The following is a 16486-nucleotide window of genomic DNA, read 5'->3' as shown; positions in this document are numbered from 1 at the left end:
GAGGCCGTAAAACAGAGAAATAATTCCAGGAGGAAATCATTTATGAGATATATTAAATTTATTTCAATTATTATTCAAAATAAACACAAAATTCCATGAGTAGTAGATACAAAAATCTTTACTCGGAGCATGTGGATATACAATACCACATGTTCACAAAATTCCTTACACTCAAATAACCATAAATTATTTAGTGGGTAGAAGAGTACCATAAAAACTGACCTATATCCACGAATGACCTAATGAAACACTGATACTGATGTGCATACCAAGACAAAATCCACGATCGGAAAATGCGAAATCTTGCTCACACACTCACACAACTGTATCTGAAAATTATGTAAAATGTAATTATGCCAAAGCAGTGCAAGCAAGCAACGCTCTCACCAAAACTCTTCGAAGATGCAGTATAGAAATACTCATATCAAATCATTCACAAAACAAAATCTCTGATCGTTAACTAACTTGTCAGCAGCAGTGCGAAGTAAACAGCGTCTTACTTGCTCCAAGCACATAAAGGAAGTGTGCTTTGTCCAGGCACACGAGGGGCAACCGAACTCGAATCTGGGCCCCTAACGACCCGATTGGCTGAAAAGGTTCTGCGTTCAGAGCATTGTTTGCAGATATGCTGCCGGCCGCGGTGGTCTCGCGTTTAAGGCGCTCAGTCCGGAACCGCGCGACTGCTACGGTCGCAGGTTCGAATCCTGCCTCGGGCATGGATGTGTGTGATGTCCTTAGGTTAGTTAGGTTTAAGTAGTTCTAGGGGACTGATGACCACATATGTTAAGTCCCATAGTGCTCAAAGCCATTTGCAGATATGCTGCATAACAAAGCTAAGACTGCGCTAGCAGACGAAAGCATCGCCTACGCAGTATCTGCGTTTCAAGTGACTCGCTGTTCGCAGATTGATACATAATGTGACAGAAGATTGATACATAATGTGACAGACGTTTCTAATAGAGGACTTCCAATGTAAAAATATACTGTAAATTTTTTTCTGACAACTAGCAATTAATCAAAACACCAGCACTTAATTATGCAGGCCAGTGGAAGAGCACACAGACCCAATGCGTCTATCACAGTACTACAATAATTGTATCTGTCATCAGTACTCTGTCGTATAGTAACTACTAGAGCTCTGACGGAAAATTTACGAGCTCTTCGCTGCGCTTCGTTTGCCAGAAATGTTTTGAATCATCTCCCGTACCTTGTGTTTGCTGTTTTCTTTTACTGTACCGCGTCGTAAAAATTAACCAAGCACGAAGAAGCTCGTGTATCACACAGAATTCCTCCTGAATTATGCTGTAGGTCATACAAGCAATAAAAGGAACCTGTTTTTAATTTCTGAAATACTATCCAGAAGCACCTGGCAGTTTGAGGTTTTTGCATAATATCATTACAGTCTAACATGCAGTAGACATACGAGGCTTTAAATGTTAGTGCTGCTGATACATTGCCTTATGAAGGAGTAATGGCTATAAATCATTCCATGCGAAGAAATTTTTGGAGTGATATTAGACGTTAAGTCAACTTTCTGATGTGGAAGGGCTGACTTAATCAAAAAACGTTTGCGTCTAATAATTCAGCTGACTCTAGTTTCAATCCTGGTGCTAAGACATTCATCATTCCATGTTACATACGTTATTTTCTTTCCTTTAGAACTGAACAAGCTTACTTGGGATTAATTTACTGTGCTCTTTTTTATAACAGTCTACAGTAGTGAATTTTCTGTGTTTTGACCTTAACTTATATACTAAAATAATTTCAGTGACGCGTTTTCTAGAATATCTAAATGATTCGACAGAGCTGATATCCGACCTATCAGTAACAGTAATTCACATTCATCCTCTTCTGTATTACTATACACGATACCTGTCAAAGTAACCGCAGAGCGGAGAGAGTTATTCAACATCCAAATTGCGCCAACTGCACTGATTTCCTTGCCCATCATCTTCCAATCTGAGGTTGTGCTCGGTTTCTAATGACATCGTAACTTACGTGATGACCTTAATCTTCAGGTCTCTTGCTTTTTGCTTTGTCGAGTTGGTAATTTACCTGGTACGGAGTACCTCACCTTAATGCATTTCTTTAGGCCACAGTCAGAAACGTTTTTTCCGCAATCAGTTGAAGTATTTCTGGTCAGACAATAGGAAATCGGGCAAGCTATACACGGTAGTTTTGTTCTGGCAAAACTGAGTGAGTTTCTGTGAATCCATCTGAGGCAGTGGGGTGGTGGGGGTTAGTGTTTAACGTCCCGTCGACAACGAGGTCATTAGAGACGGAGAGCAAGCTCGGGTTAGGGAAGGATTGGGAAGGAAATCGGCCGTGCCCTTTTTTAAAGGAACCATCCCGGCATTTGCCTGAAACGATTTAGGGAAATCACGGAAAACCTAAATCAGGATGGCTGGAGACGGGATTGAACCGTCGTCCTCCCGAATGCGAGTCCAGTGTGCTAACCACTGCGCCACCTCGCTCGGTCTGAGGCAGTCATCGACTGGTGCATGCAGCAGTTGTTTATTAGTCATTGGAAGGAATAATTAGGAATGGAAAACTGAAGTGATCAGGCGTGACCGCTTTGAACAAATGCTGGTCTACGTGACTTTTCCGGTATTGTGTGAATTGAACTGCCACAGAACCCGAGATTGATGGGCTTCACATCAAAGCAACGATCTGCCTATTTCAAGTTCGTGTTTCATTGGTACTCATCATGTGCAACTCGAGGGCTGTTATTATGCTTCTCCATCTCTGGAACCATTTTTGGTATACATATCAACTAAAGTATCTACAATAGCAAATATTCCACTGCAGTGCTCTACAGAGAGAGAACTGTACTGAGCGAGGTATTAAATGCATCAATAATGGTCCACTATACTTATGACGAAATTATCTACATCCTTTCTTATTTGAGAGGCGACAGACGCAATCGAATGAAATCAGGCGATGCTGAAGGAATTAAATTGGAAAATGAGATGCTAAAGGGGCTGGCGAGTTACGAAATTTGGCCAGCGAAAAAACTCACGACGTCAGAAGTAAAAAGTATGTAAAATGTGGACTGCCAACTACAAAGAAACGTTTTCTCGAAGCGAGAAATTTGTTAACATGGAATACAAATTTAAATGTCAGGAAGTCTTTTATGAAAGTATTTGTCTGGAGCGTTGTCCTGTACGGAGTAAAATGTGAGCGATAAACAGCTCAGACAAGACGACAATAGAAGAAGCTTTTCAAATATAATGCTACAGAAGAATCGAGAATGGTTGATGGAGAAATCAGGCAACTATTGAAGAAGTACTGAGTGGATTTTGGGGGAAAGAGATATTTATGGCATAACTTGACCAAAAGAAGAACACATTCTGACTCATCAGGGAATTGTCAGTTTGGTAATGGAGGGAAGAGCAGGAGTAAAATTGTAGAGGGAGATCACAGCTGGGGTCAGTTAGCAGGCTGAGATGGGTGTGGGGTGCAATAGCTACGCAGATATTAAAGGACTTACACAAGGCAGACTAGTGCGGGGAGTTGCAAACAAGTCAGTCTTAGGATCGATGACCGGAACAACAGCATATACTGTAGGTCTGCCACCTATTTAAAGTAGATGGCATCTGACAGTTAGCAGGCTGGGCTACTCCCGTCAGCAATACACCAATAGGAGCTGTACTGGCTTTTTCGGATCTGACTTTGATGCCAATTCGGCAACGTAAATCTTTGTGCCTGCGAAATCTCAGTGAGCCTTATCAGTGCGGTGTTCATGTAACGTTGAGTTTCGCGTGCCTTATGTCGTGTGATGAGTGTAGTGGACAGTTCGTCATAGAGAGACACTGTAGAGATCTACAAGGGTGGGTTAATATGGTAAATTTCCCTGCAAGAATGGAACAGTTTCGTTGTGCCTTCATGGTTGGTAAGTCTAATTGTTCCAAGGATGTTATAAAGAATTACAATGTTCAGTGTACAGTTCATCGTTGGCACTGGGCAATATCTCGACTCAGATCGAAAATGGAGAAAACCGAGTTTCGTGCTGTTATTACACATTTTTATTTGGGTTGAACTGCCTCGCAAATCAAAACAGAATTGGATGAAGTTCGCGCGGGACTCTGCACCATCACAGAAGACCATTTATTTTGTATTAATGAATTTAAATGTGGTCAGACAAGCACCAAAGACGAAGTACGCTCCAGTCGGCCGACTGAGGTCATCACACAGCAAATCACTGACAAAATCCATGATTTTACAATGCAAGACCGCCGAATAAAACTTCGTGAGGTGGTGAGACTGTAGGCATCTCAACTGAGCACGTGCATAATATCCTGCATAGAGAATTGGCCGTGAAGAAGCTGTGTGTGAGGTGAGTGCAGCGATTGCTCACAGTCCATCAAAAGCGCGATCTGGCATAGCATTTCAGTACAATATCTGGCAATGGTTAATCACATTCCACAAGACGTTTTGCGCCGATTTGTGACTGTTGATGAAACCTAGATCAGAACCATAAGTGGACCCCACTATGCTTCATTGTTGGATCGTTTCAAACTTGAGTTGGCTAAACAAAGACCAATATTGGCATGCAAGCAAAAAAAATTGCTCTTTCGCCAGGATAATGCACATCAGCGATAACAATGACGAAAGGGGAATTGGTTCTTCAGTTAATTTATTCACAAGTCTTTTTCCTGTTCCCTAACGTGAAAATTTGGCTTGCTGGGAAGAAATTTTCATCAGTTGAAGTAGTGATAGTTGCAGTCAACAAGTGTTTTGCAAAGTTTGACAGAATCTATTTTTCCTATAGAATGAGAAACCTAGAGCATCGCTGGATCAAGTGCATATCCCTCAAACCAGGCTATGTCGAGAAGTAAGGTGATTTGTTTACAAAATAAACATCTTTTCTTGCTTTATTACCAGAGTTATCAAACCACCCTCGTATAGTATATGTCAATTTCAGAATTTTTAGTTGATTTTTGTAGAGAGAGAGAGAATTTAAACTGCTCACTTGTTACTAGTTATTATTGACAAAAAAGGACGCTATAGCTTATACATATCACACGCAGTGTAATACCCAGTTACGGAAAGATCTGCCGCCGAACAACGTATTTTGGTAAGTAACGTAAAAAAATAAATAATGTAATACTATCACTAATTAAAATAAAGAACAGATATCTGACATTTTGAGGAGACATACGACACTGCTGAATAGGTCACTAGAAGAACTGGTCACTTCATGTTCAAAAATTCTTGTTTACTGAGCGTTTCCGGCCATTTCTGTTGGTTAAGTTTTGTAACGCCCTTTCTATCAGCTGAGTACTGACGCTGACAGCTACCACCTGTGACTCTATAATTTGTATGAAGACTTTTCTTTTTGGTATGTCTACATTTTAAAAATTCTTTATAACACCTTCTGTTCGTTTTCTTCTACTGACTTTTGTCAATTACACTTCTGTTTATTGCCCTGTACTTTTCTTTGGCAGAAGTTCTGATACGGATTGCGCCCAAAACGCATCACTAGATAAGAATTTTTGAACAGCGGGTAACCTGTTATTTTAACGACCTATTCAGCAGTGGCATAGGTCTCCGCAAGTGTACATCATGGTCGCAGGTATCCTGGGAGACTTTATGTCGCACCTTAGGATATTTCACAAGCGTAGCGGCAATATACAGATTTATACCGGAAGTGAATTTTGTCGTAGCGTCCCCTTATCAGTTAGAGGGCCCGCACAACCGACAGGCAAGATGGCCTGCGAATCACCCGTCAAGAGCGCAGAGCGAAACATCGCCAGTGGATGTAAACAATAACAGGCTTTCCGAATAAATACGGAACTACTTCGCTGACGACATGTGACAGTGTTCCACCAATCGGAACTCATGTAACACTCTGCCGACTCGGCCTTATAAGGGCACCCGGACAGTCAGAGCGCCCCCCCCCTCCTCTTATGAGTCCCCCCCTCCCCGCCACTTCGTTTTTCCTCTCCTTGCCCCCTTTTCTTTCCCATCATCTGTCCAGTTTCCCCCATCTGCCCTCGGCTGTGGTGTGTCACATTTGTGCCAACTTTTTAGTGCAGTGTTCAAGTGAGTGCTCAGTGTTGTGCGTCTTTCCAAAGCGTTGCGAACAGAAATCATGCTGTCGCTGGGTGTGATTTTTTATATCTCTTGCAAACAGAAGCCAGACTGTCGCCGTGTTTTTTTAATTGTCTGTCTACTATTTTACCTGTCTGCTTCCTGTGTATTTTATTAGCATCACCAACCCTTTTGTTTTTTCTTTTTCACTTTCCACATTTTTTCGCCGTTTTACAATTTAAGCCACCGTTTTATCGCCTACTATTATTGTTTATTATCTTCTTCTTATGTTTTAACAATTCTGTAGGCTGAAGAGCGGCGTACTAAGCTGCTGCCAGCCCGCCCCCTTCGCGGGGAATCGAAAGTCAATAAAGGAAAAAAAAGTCAGACCGCTAGTGTTTTCCTACCGCTAGGCACATCTCCGGCCAGTACCTACGCCGACCCTAGCATAGTATACACTCACCGTAGTATTCAGTAACACGTTGTATCTTGTAACTGTTAGAGTAGATTTTGGTCATTATTTTCGTTCATTGTCTTGTTTTTCTTATCTGGTTTTGCCACCACAAGAATTGTAGGCTTTATTGTTGTTCTTGCGTTTGACAATTAGTGCATGCCGAGAAATCGTTTTTTTTTTTATAATTATAATAAAGTGCGTTCAAACTTCACTGTTAGTTCTTTCCTGCCGACCGCAGTACACTACAAATTTCATATTTGTACGTGATTTTCTATCGCCACGGAGGCTCGAGAACTGTGCCGACTGCCTACAGACAGTATTTGTCGAAATAACGTCGCTACTTTAGATCTTTGACGTCAGATGTCAACTAATTTATTTTAGATTATATAAACAAAATCAACCGATAAATTTATATTTATTTCTGTCAAATATTTTTAACAATGGCCAGCTTGTGATGACGCGCCAACGCGTCCTGTCTCAGCACCTGTGTGTGGCGGTGTCAAGAGCGTTGTGTGTTGTAGAAGGCGCATACCGTCTCGAGGAAAAGCTCCCGCAAGCACGGGACAAGCACTAATTGGTTTACGACGCCTCCCTAACTGGTGTACAAAGCCTCGCTAACTGGTACACCAAGCCTAGCTAATTGGTGTACGAAGCATCACCAACTGGTGTACGAAACCTCGCTGGAGAAGCAGCGGCAGCGCCAGGGCCCAGTTCTACACGCAGTGCAGTCGTTCGATGTGTTCTTCTGCAGCATACAACCGACACATACTTCATGGGCGATCTGAGGAGCGTCTTGTGAACCGCCAGCCAGACGTCTGGTTGCAGCGTTGTTCCTAGGTTCAGAACTGGATAACGTCGCCCTGGTGCCTTACCATCGTTGGGCTTTAGTCAGACCTTCCACCGTGTAGACCACTCCCATTTGCTGGCAGTTCTTCAACATACGAATTTCCCCGGCGGTTTTATCACCGTAATTTTGCACCTTTTCAGCGGCGCGACCTCCAGAATCATGTACAACGGCCGCCTCACGCCGCCCCTGGTCATAGCGCGATCTGTCCTCAAGGCTGCCCCCTTTCCACGATTTTAAATGCTTTCGCTTTGGAACCCCTGCTCCAGCGACTGCGCCAGCGTTTAGAAGGTATGACGTTCCGTGGGCACCGTTTCCGTTGCATGGCCTATGCATACGACTTCGTTCTTTGTCCGCACAGTGAGGATGACATTCGAACAGCTTAGCGTCGCCGCTGTGGTTCAATGTCTTGATACTGAATTCACAGCTGATCTCCGTCGGTTAGCGGCTATTAACGGTAGGCGTTTGCTACACTCCATCTGAGATAGCCTTGTAGATCACTGACTATGAGCCCTCGACATTATCCAACGCGCACAATATGTGAACATGTATCATGCCTCCCGTACACCACATATGGCTCAGGTACTACTGGTCCCAACTGTTGATGGCGCTAGGCTCCTTCTTCAGTTCAGGGATGTTATTCGAAGTGCAGTATGACTCCCTTGCACTCCCACGGGACCGTGGTGGGGTGGGACTAATATATATGTGCCGATCAGAGGCATGGCGCTGTACATCAGCTCCCAACTCAAACTCTGGTATCGTTGCCCACATAGCCTCACTGGACTCCTATTCCAAGACTTTGCGGCGGTCACTTTGTCCGCCCCAGTTTTGGTCTCGACCATCCCATCGCCATTTTATATCTGGCAATTTTTCCTGGACTTCAGTTATGTCTACCGGTCTTTACCACTTACTCGATTGTTTCAGACGTAAACAATATACCAAGTGTTACAACAATGCCGCCCGCCCTAACCCATCGAAATTAAATATCCCCAGTATGTGTGGCGGCAGATATGGAAAACGGTCCACGACCGCCTTCTCGAAACCGACGTCGAATCAGCGTGGTATATCACAGTGAGTTCACCGATATCGACAGCAGCGCGTTCATCTGGCCGACTTGCCTCTCTGCAACCGCTGTGGAGTGGACGACACAGGCTAACACCAGTTCCACTTTTCCTTTATCCTTTCTCGCCCCCTCATAGCTCTGGGTTAGTCGTACTGGGAGTAGAATTAGATAGGGGCCAACGCCTGAAGTGGTCGTTAGTTTTTTATTTTTTATTTATTTATTTATACTCCACAGCGGAAGTGGTCTGCGTTTGGGCGGTGCCAGAGGCTTGTGGACGAGGGGACAGTTCGAATCCCAAACATAAAAATAGGGCTCTGCAGCGGCCGTCCTCGACATTTGGCATCACATACATGCTATGGGTGCAACACATACCACTACTGCTGGGAGCGCTTCTGATACCAGACACTGGAATATCGTCCTGACCTTGCGATAGATATACGCTACCTGATATCGGGATAGCACTGCACAATGCGGAATCGACTGCTAGACGTCACGAGAGGCGGACCGGAAGGGATAAATGGATTAAAATTCTCCGACTCAGAGGTCGTGGTCGATGCATAAAACTGCTTCGTAACGTTTCGTCTCCAACTGCGGGAGACGTGTTCCGAGGTAAAAGACCTACTGAAACGAGAGCTTGAGGAATACTCGCACTTATAGAGCGCACAGACGGCACCACCATACGTCACGTGATGCCAACTGTACGACTATCTCTGGATGGCGTCATCATTCTCGATTAAAAATAATCGATTGTCATTCTGTTGGTGCAAAGTAGACATCTATATTTTAACTAATTTCAAATCCTTTTCTTTTGTATTAAAATTGTTATGGTGTTTATGAATCTCTATTGGTTCTCTATACACACGTGCATGATAATGCGATGTCCTTGCTAAAATGCTCCCTAGTCCGGCTGTTGCTACTCTGCGACTGAGATTTGGACAGGATAGACAAGCCTGAAGAACTACATCTAACTGACAACCACAACAACAAAATTTAGGGTTTAACGTCCCCGCTAACACGAGATTGTAACAGATGGAGCACATGCTCAGATTGAAGAAGGATGGTGTGAAAATCGGCCGTGTCCTTTTCTAAGGAACCATCTCAGCATTTATGATTAAGGGAGCGAACAGGAAACCAAATTCGAGGTGACCCAACAGTGATTTGAACCACCGTCCTCCCGAATGCGAGTCCAGTGTGGTACCACTGAACAGGTTGCTCCATCCATCACATGAAACCTTCCGGTTATGCAGATTTCTTTATTTTTTAATATTTTTCTTAGTCTACTCGTAGAGGTAGAGTGGGGTTTTCGAGTTCTGACTCATGGTGAAGTGAAATCTTATCAACTAAATTCCAGGCGAAGTAGTTATGGCTCAGGTGTAGTCCCAGATGAGAAAATATGGAGTGCACATGCATTTGACTATATGTATGGCAGATTAAGTCTATGACTTGCTTGAAATGTGCAGTATACCTTTTATTGCTGCAGACTGAGGACAATGCAATCCACGCTGGATGTCGTGTTGACGGTCCTGCTTCATGTGGCAGGCGACTGTGCAACATGTGATCTATCTGGACAGACCACACAATTTCCTCATAGATGCTGCTTTATGACAGGGTGCATTGTCATGTTGATACGGACAGGTATTGTGTCCAAGCAGTTCCTCTACTCTATACAGTACACAACGCTGTAAACTGTGTTCATATTCTTCCGCATTCAAGATGGTGGCGGGTAACGTTCTCTTGGCACTCGCCAAACCTAAACCCTTTCATCGGATTGCTATAGGGCTTAGCGTGGTTCATCACTCTAAATCACTCGTTTCCGGTCATACACTGTCCAGTGGCTGAGGAGCCATAGGGTATGACTTCATGTCACGGCTGAAAGTGAATGAGGGAACGTCACACTCATACTGCGTTCTCAAGTGTTACGTTTCATAAGATAGTCTCGTGGTGCCATTTTTCACCAAGACACTGCTTGTCTACACACGGCAAGCATCTCTATGAACTGTCTGTGTAGTGTGCATTTTCAACTTCTCGCTGCGTAATGAATAGTCCATTAAATTTCGGGCATGCAGCCGCGCAAATAATATTTCCTCAGAGTGAGTCACAAGACTGACGAAAAGATTTTTTTTTTCTTTATTGTGATTTCATTCCCCTACCCCATATGGGCAGGGGAGGGCTGTCAGCGGCACAATCCGATCCGCCGCTCTTCAACCGAGAGACATGACAGCTGATAAAGTAATAAAATGATACATATAAGGGCGATAAAAAGGGGAACATAAAAACTGAGGAAGGGTACAACAAGATGCCAAGTCACTGTCCAGCGCGGCGTACTGCGCATGCGGGTCACAGATTCTGGTCGGCGGCAGAGAAATACCCTTACACACGCGCCGCCTGTGGCAAAGGCGTACAGACATTCGATTCGCTCATAGATGTATGATTGGCGGCGGTGACACCATGACGACTTCTCTGCAGTTTATCTGTGACCCACATGCGCAGTACCGCCGCGGTGGAGCATATAAGGCCGCACTTGGCATCTTGTCGCCAGTCTTGTGACTCACTCCGAGGATGGCCGGACGATACGCGGCCGAAATACCAGTGGAGGAAATTTTATTTGCCCGGCTGCATGCCCGAAATTTAATGGACTGTCTGTGTAGCGCTGAGGTAATCCCGTGGACCGCATGATTCCCACATCTGTGGATACCAGCACGGACGTCAACTCAGGCACAGTGCCTGTGTCCAGGGTACCGAAGACCAATTACAACAGGTGTGGTCACGCTAGTCTTAATATAGGACGCAATGGCTTTGTGACACCATATCCAACCGAATCAGAGCATGCATCCAAGCCAGAGGGATGCAACCTCATACTCATAAGTGGGTTCATACCGCGAAATTGTTCCTAAATTTGACTCGACTTTGAAATTGCTGAAATAATACCACATAGCCTCTCTGCCTTTCTGGTGCTTAATTTTCTTTTGAGGCGGTGTAATACTGACTCAACACAGTGAATTTAATTGCAATGACTATCTCAATAGTGATGAAGACTTACGAAGGTGGTGATTATTTCTTGTGGTTTTCTAAAGTGATAGGGGACATGGAGGGGTGAGGGACGCGTTTGTGATGTGACAGCGAGAACCTGTGTATGTCCCCAGACCGAAGAGGGTGCTTTCCCACGTGGCCCTGTACCAACGACGGGCATTTACAGGCGACGCTTTCGTTCACAGCACGATGTGGAAGGACGGTTACGGATTGGAGTGCGCCGTAACGGACACTGGCAACTAACTCCATTAGTCTGGATACGGTCTCATGCCATATTATACGTTTTTGTGACACTTTGTCCCCGATCAACCACATGTTATAGCCGTAAACACACTTTTCTGTAAATTTAAAGTTTTTGATGCATTGGTTCAAATGGCTCTGAGCAATATGGGACTTAACATCTGAGGTCTTCAGTCCCCTAGAACTTAGAAATACTTAAACCTAACTAACCTAAGCACATCACACCCATCCATGCCCAAGGCAGGATTCGAACCTGCGACCGTAGAGGTCGCGCGGTTTCGGACTGAAGCACCTAGAACCGCTCGGCCACCGGGGCCGGCTTTTGATGCATTAAAACGCGTATAGTGTGTATGTCGTTAAGATATGTTGCTCAACACAAAATTATAATTTAATATTTAATGCAGTCTCAAGTAATGTTTAGCAGTTAAGTCTGGAAACGATTTTAATTAATATGTGATAAATGTGCCAGACGCAGAACGTGAGTTCCTTTTTAACACAGAGATCGCCTACTGGCAGATGCCTTGCGGGGTTCTGCTGACAATGGGCATGCTAACACACTACTCCAGTGTTCTACGACGGATATGTATTATACGAACTGAAGAGTTACTCTTGTACGTAGCTGACTTTCTCACTTGCGTTCTGGTACATTTGGTTTTAGAAACGGCGTGTGTATCAAGCTATATTATGAGTACTTATTTTACGTTTTTATTTCTACAAATCTCAAGATGGCTCGATAAAACCGAAAAGGGGCATAACATTACAAATAAATGTGATCTAGGACAGTAAAAATTGTTGTTCAAATATTTTGGCGGAATTTCTACAAAAATAGGCAACATGACAATTCCCGCAAAAGACGAAGAAAACGGCGTTCTCCCAAACATAGTCAAGATTTTCAGACTGAGACTGGGACGTAGATTAAATGGGGAATTGGTATCCGAAAGAGAGATTCATGATGTGATGGCCAATGGAGAGTTGGAGAGTCGTCGTGATCTGACAAGTGAACGGAATTTTCTGGCTGACAGATGACCACCCGGCATAAGTGGATGAGAAATCCCTAATGCAAGCTTTTACGGTGGTGCTCGCCTCGAAGTTAGCTCGTTCGAATCCTGATCGTGGAAGAAGTTTCCTCCGCGTGTTCGTGACCATCAAAGGAAGAATAGGTGGGGGCGACAGTCGCCGAGCCTGGATTTCAAATCTCTTCAAAATATCTCAGGGAGTGAGGTCTGTGAGATGTTGATGGGACGTTAAGCTTTGCGACTCTTCTGGTGCTGTCGAGAGCAGCTGTCTACGTGCTGGCAGCGAGTTTCATACTTCTTCTCTTCACCTGTAACAACCCAAACAAAGCATCATACCGTACAAGCACTCATTGCATACACCCACAGTACATAAATACACATTTGACACTTCATTACAGGTAGCAGAAGGCATTCGCTTATAACCTACATTAGCGCCTTGCCCAGGATGGCAATGCGGGATTAGCACATCTGCTACCAAAGCTTACTTCATGAGTGTGAGACTCACTTTGTGATGAATGGCCGGAGAAAGACGACATCTCCGACGAGCCAACGAACAGCTGCTACGAGCGGCAGAAGAAATAACTGTCACGACTCGCACTTCACTTCACTTATACTATCGGTCACCACAAGGTTACTGTTAATTTTGATAATTCCCACAGAAATTAAATGGCCAGGCATGTGAAGCAGTAATTGTACGGATACCGACTGAGCTGAACCTAAGAAAAACGACTCGAGATAATCCCGAATTATTTCAGGGAAATTCTGACAAATTATAACGTCACACGTTAAAATTGTATGCTGGACCAGCACAGCATTATAAACCGGACCCTTGCCCGTAGCGGGCGTGGTCCTACCAACTGCGCCATCCTAACATACCTCACTGTCCGACTAAAGGCTTCAACTCATTACAGGCGCCTTCCCTCTCAGGCCTCGAGTTAGTTCGTCATGATTGCTCGGATGGAGTAATTGGCAGTGCACTGCCCACGAAAGGCAGTGGTCTGCTTTCTAATGTTGTGCTGCTCCGGCACCATACACTACTGGCCATCAAAATTGCTACACCACGAAGATGACGTGCTACAGACGCGAAATTTAACCGACAGTAAGAAGATGCTGTGATATGCAAATGATTAGCTTTTCAGAGCATTCACACAAGATTGGTGCCGGTAGCGAAACTTACAACGTGCTGACATGAGGAAAGTTTCCAACCGATTTCTCATACACAAACAGCAGCTGACCGGCGCTGCCTCGTGAAGCGTTGTTGTGATGTCTCATGTAAGGAGCAGAAATGCGTACCATCACGTTTCCGACTTTGATAAAGGTCGGATTGTAGCCTGTCGCGATTGCGATTTATCGTATCGCGACATTGCTGCTCGCGTTGGTCGAGATCCAATGACTGTTAGCAGAATATGGAAACGGTGGGTTCAGGAAGGTAATACGGAACGCAGTGCTGGATCCCAATGGCCTCGTATCACTAGCAGTCGAGCTGACAGGCATCTTACCTGCATGGCTGTAACGGATCGTGCAGCCAAGTCTCGATCTCTGAGTCAACAGATGGGGACGTTTGCAAGACAACAACCATCTGCACGAACAGTTCGACGACGTTTGCAGCAGCATGGACTATCAGCTCGGAGACCATGGCTGCGGTTACCCTTGGCGCTGCATCACAGACAGGAGCGCCTGCAATGGTGTACTCAACGACGAATCTGGGTGCACGAATGGCAAAACGTCATTTTTTCGGATGAATCCGGGTTCTGTTTACAGCATCATGATGGTCGCATCCGTGTTTGGCGACAACGCGGTGAACGCACATTGGAAGCGTGCAATCGTCATCGCCATACTGGCGTATCACCCGGCGTGATGGTATGGGGTGCCATTGGTTACACGTCTCGGTCACCTCTTGTTCCCATTGACGTCACTTTGAACAGTGGACGTTACATTTCAGATGTGTTACGACCCGTGGCTCTACCCTTCATTCGATCCCTGCAAAACCCTACATTTCAGCAGGATAATCCACGACCGCATGTTGCATGTCCTGTACGGGCCTTTCTGTATACAGAAAATGTTCGGCTGCTGCCCTGGCCAGCACATTCTCCAAATCGCTCACCAACTGAAAACGTCTTGTCAATGGCGGCCGAGCAACTGGCTCGTCACAATACGCCAGTCACTACTCTTGATTAACTGTGGTACCGTGTTGAAACTGCATGGGCAGCTGTACCTGTACACGCCATCCAAGCTCTGTTTGACTCAATGCCCAGGCGTATCAAGGCCGTTATTACGGCCAGAGTTGGCTGTTCTGGGTACTGATTTCTCGGTATCTGTACATCCAAATTGCGTAAAAATGTAATCACATGTCAGTTCTAGTATAATATATTTGTCCAATGAATACCCGTTTATCACCTGCATTTCTTCTTGGTGTAGCAATTTTAATGGCCAGTACTGTATATGGTCAATACATGATATACTCGGTACAGGGTAAAATAGTGTTACTTGAAATTGTTAATACTTTCTTCCGACTCGTCTTCACACATGCTACGGCTCCACCGAAGTCTCAGTCGCAGTCATACCGGTAATCTACGCGATCTCAGAAGGAATTGCTTGCCCTGTAACGCCCACAACTTCGGGAAAATGTGCACAGAACATAAATTATATGGCTACTTTGTTTCTTCACGTTACCAAAGTTGTTATCTTAAACGCTCCTCGGAGTGAGACGCACAGTTTTGCATACGAATGGTCATACCATTGTTTTTGGGAAGAGCGATTTATGTTCTAAGCTCATTTTCGTTCAGCTGTGAGCTTTTTTCATGTCATTCACTTTTCTTTGGAAGAGATCGTGGATTGTGACCACCACTGAGAATTTGGCCGAAGCCGTAGCAGGTGCGAGAACGAGTCACGCAAGTCCCTCGTTGGCGATCAAACATTGCACCACTGATTAGCCGGGAAACGTTTATCAATGGACACAGACCAATTACCAGCACTGCCAGAATTTCTTAATCAGGGTCGGTAGCGCAGCTCTGACATGCGAACAGGCTTAAGAATGTCGCTTCTTGGATAACAATGATAACTGTCCTGCAGGAATCTATTAGTTCGGTGCACAAGTTTGTAGCATTTTCATTTTTCATGTTGGTACTCCGATTGGTACGGGTTTATTTATTGATTGTCATTTATTTATTGATTGTCTACGATCGCGCGTGGGAAAACATTTCCGAATTCTCTTAGGTATTCCTTATTGGGAAGAAGCCTGTTTGACCATCATGGATTACCAACTCCTGAGGTCACAAGTGTTGAACATTATTAAATGTTACCTCCGACCCAGAGCGCGTACGCCTTACCTTCTGCACTCAGGACGGCTATCGGCCAACTGTTCGATTTAGCGATCGCTAAAGCACTCCGAAAAATGTTCAGATATTCAGGCCTTTCAGCCAATCAGCCCCCGGCACAGAATGCAGGCCCGCTAATCGGACTCCTCTGCAGAGTTATGCTTCCGGCCAGGAATTTAGCACGACTGTTTCCAATAGGCGCTGAAAATGCCTGCCGTCATGGGAGGGTTGTTAGCCCGTAACTCAGCGTAGTAGGCTCTGTCTACAAATCACTTTCGAAGGATTGCGGACAGATCAACAAATCATATCTAATCGGAACAAAAACCCCTACCACCAAGAGATGTCGGATGCCGCCTCTAAACTACGCCCGAACAGGCCTTGGAAGGCCCAACGATACCGACCGGCCACCACGTCATCCTCAGACCACAGGCGACACTGGATGCGAATATGGAGGGGGCATGTGGTCAGCATACCGCTCTCCCGACCGTA

The sequence above is a fragment of the Schistocerca americana genome, chromosome 4 (genome assembly GCF_021461395.2).
Source record: "Schistocerca americana isolate TAMUIC-IGC-003095 chromosome 4, iqSchAmer2.1, whole genome shotgun sequence".
Classification (NCBI taxonomy): Eukaryota; Metazoa; Arthropoda; class Insecta; order Orthoptera; family Acrididae; genus Schistocerca; species Schistocerca americana.
Note: the sequence above shows the minus strand (reverse complement) of the source record.